Raw genomic sequence first — 3,426 nt, 5'->3', positions numbered from 1 at the left:
GAAATATTACAAACATGTAACATGATGCAATACTGCTTATTAAAAACACATTATGTTAATATGCTAGCAAAACAGCAGCCAAAAAGTAGAATGTGCATGCATGCAATGTAGTCTTCTGTATTAGCCTGCCTGATTTACAAAAAAAGGATTTCCTATCGATTCACATGCAATTGTAGCTCGAGTGGATGACTGAACATTACAATAAAATTATTTTGTCATTTCCTCCATAATAACCGGGGAGCGGATGAGGCTTTCACTCCTCGCCTACCTGATCAACATCGCTGTCGGGTTCGGGTTTTCATTCGGGTCTCACCGGCTCGGTACCACCTGTGCATTCATCTATAAGCACCAGAGATATAATCCAGAAGCCCGTCCTCTCCCTTGTGAGGTTCACCGGGGCTGGGCTGAACTATAAAAAGCACAACAGCAGCAGAAGCGCTGCGTGTTTCCAGCGCTAGTAAAGGGCTCGCAGGTCTCTCTTTTAGATGATGCTGATGCTGATGCTGTGTGTGCAGCCGAGAGCGCGAGCATACAGAAGCGCTCGCTCGCGCACACACTCACGCGCAGCGGAATATAAGGGGACGGGCTCGAGGCAGGTCAGAGCGGCGGCGGAGTGACGTCAGGTGCCCCGGAATGAATCTCCGGTTCAGGGAAAATAAATAATTTGGAGAAACTGCATTTGCACATCGGAGAGACTTAAGGTAAACGTCTAGAAACTGGGCCAGGCAAATTTGACAGTTTGTGTATAGTGACACAAGGTCTCTATATCTTTAAAGTGCCCCTATTATGGGTAATGAAAGGTTCATATTTTGGTTTTGGGAGTCCCCAACAACAGGTTGACATGCACGCAAGGGCAAAAACACTTTCATTGTCTTATAATATGCATTTATTTTTACCTTATTTGCTCAACGACTCCCAAACAATTCGCTCAACGATTCATTTTTCCAAACCCCTCCTTTGCTTGACGCTAATCTGGTCCGACTGGTCTCATTTTCATTTCATCCTGCCTGTAATGCCTGATAAAGCAGCGTTTGTGAGTGCAGTGCTGCTTTGTGTACAGCGTTACCGGGGAAACCGCTATTTTTACGGCTCCAAAAGCGGCACCTAGTGGCAAATAATGAATTTGCAGTTTCATTCATACCAACAGAAAAGACCAACAAGTGGGCGGGCAATATGCTAATGTTTCATGTTGACGTCAACATGAAACGCTTGGGATTCGTTTTAAAAATGACTCATTTCAATTATTCAGAGTCGACTCTTTCTTTGGAGAGACAATAACTTTATACACGGCAGCGCTTATTTGATTACAGCCGTTACTGGGGAAACCTCTATCTCTCCTGCACTACAAGCGCCTCCTGCTGGCAGAGAATGAATTTGCATATATATGCCGCCACAAATAGAGTGCAAGTCTGTGGGAAACACCGCTTCTGTTATGAATATTATTCAGTATTTTAATTTGAATGTGGATTGAAATGAACACTGTTATTAGAGTAGTTAATCGTTAGCATAAGCGCGGCTAATGCTAATATAATGAGCATTAGAATTAAGTTTTTTATTAACTATTTAATACTATTTAATAACTTTTATTAGGGTAAAAAAATGGATTAAATGAAAGTATAGTCAAATTTTTTAATTAGCATGTTTTTGTGTTTTGCTTTGGTACCGAAATTGGTACAGAGAACCGTGGATTTTCACTGGTTCTGATTTCGAATTTCGAATACTGAAATTTTGGTACCGTGACAACACTAGGGGCACTTTAACATCTACATAACAATAGTTTTTGTACATTTTTCTTGTAGTTCTGAGAGACCATACATTTGACTGTTTAAAATCACACTCACTGTACATGATTATATGATAATATTCGCTAATATGTGATATATAATCATGATTAAATGTCGGCTAATGATTTTGATAGGGAGATTGGGGTAAACCGACACACTTTTTACTCCAGTGAATATCTCTTAGGCTAAGTTTATTTTTAAAAGTCAATTTTATGGCTATAAAGAAAGAAATTAATAAACAAACCAGGGCGTGTTCCAAGGATCCAACATGTCACAATGGATCCTCCTGGATGATACTGGAATTTTAAATTGGAGGACATAATTCAAAACATTTTCATTTAAAGGGGTCATATGATGCCCATTTTCCACAAGTTGATATGATTCTTTAGGGTCTTAATGAAAAGTCTATAACACACTTTGGTTAAAATTTCTCAATGGTAGTGTAAAACAACACCCTTTTTACCTTGTCAAAATCAGCTGTTTTCAGCAACCCGTTTTAGTGCATGTTCCTTTAAATGCTAATGAGCTCTGCTGACCCCGCCCCTCTCTTCTGTGGGGTGGAGATTGAGGTCTCTGCAGAGCAAAAGTTGGCGTTTCTGAATTTGTGGGTGTTTTCAAATTGCAGGGTGTTTCTCAATCATGCAATCAAAATGATTCCCCTTACCTAACCCCACCCCTAAACCTACCGTCACTATGATGTTAGCCAATCAGGAAACATGGTCTAAAAATGCCCCAATCCTTGTCAAAATCAGCTGTTTTCAGCAACCCGTTGTAGTGCGTTCCTTTAAATGCTAATGAGCTCTGCTGCCCCCGCCCCTCTCTTCTGTGGGGTGGAGATTGCGGTCTCTGCAGAGCAAAAGTGGGCGTTTCTGAATTTGTGGGTGTTTTCAAACTGCAGGGTGTTTCTCAATCATGCAATCAAAATGATCCCCCTTACCTAACCCCACCCCTAAACCTACCGATATTTACAGCCAATCAGGAAACATGGTCTAAAAACGCCCCAATCTGGTAACTCCCATTACTTTCCTGCAGAGACCTATACTTGGTGGGGTGACGAGCCGTTCTCATGAGACTGTTTACTTTAGCTGCGGAACTGGCTAACTAGCACATTATTAGGAAAGGTGATTTGCAAAGATTCATAAAAGAACCGTATACTCACTTCTTTGTAGGTGAAGCTGGATCACGAATGATTCGTGCAAACATAGATGCATTTAGTTAGATTGGGGGGTGCATTCCCAGAGCATGTCTCGGGAGTAAATGAAGACTGCCATGTTCATTATTACATCCAACAACAGAACAAATGCTTGGCTAAAAGATGACTTGAATCTAGATTTATACAGAGAAAGTGTGTCTGAACCCTAAACGTTATCAGATCTATTATTACATCCAACAATCGCTTAGGTGACATTCTTGTCTATTCCTGCTCCGGCGTCGAAACAATGGCGGATTGATGACAGCTCACTCAGGGCGGGTCTCGGCAGTGTCAATCAACAATCGTGGGAGGGGCCTGGGTCTGTGTGACATCACACAGACAGGCATTCTGAGAATAGGCTTGTTTGAGATGCGCCTTGCCTAAATACACTGAACAAAATTATAAACGCAACACTTTTGTTTATGCCCTCATTTTTCATGAGCTGAACAC

General features: G+C 41.4%; 1 protein-coding gene across 3 annotated transcripts in view; it reads right to left on the bottom strand.

Annotated features, from left to right (window-relative positions):
• LOC107656000 (receptor-type tyrosine-protein phosphatase delta-like) overlaps positions 1–3,426 on the bottom strand; it is an 84,527-nt gene that overhangs the window by 52,326 nt on the left and 28,775 nt on the right. Inside the window, exon 1 of one of the 3 annotated variants that reach the window (XM_016443643.1) lies at positions 269–534. The exons of the other annotated variants lie outside the window; for them this stretch is intronic. The gene's annotated coding sequence lies outside the window, so the exon portion shown is untranslated. Of the gene's footprint in view, positions 1–268; positions 535–3,426 lie in introns of those variants that run through there. 3 annotated transcript variants of the gene reach the window in all.

Source organism: Sinocyclocheilus anshuiensis, unplaced genomic scaffold (assembly GCF_001515605.1).
Source record: "Sinocyclocheilus anshuiensis isolate Anshui unplaced genomic scaffold, SAMN03320099.WGS_v1.1 scaffold85, whole genome shotgun sequence".
NCBI classification, from domain to species: Eukaryota; Metazoa; Chordata; class Actinopteri; order Cypriniformes; family Cyprinidae; genus Sinocyclocheilus; species Sinocyclocheilus anshuiensis.
The sequence above is the reverse complement of the archived record's forward strand: the minus strand, read 5'-3'. Positions and strand labels throughout refer to the sequence as shown.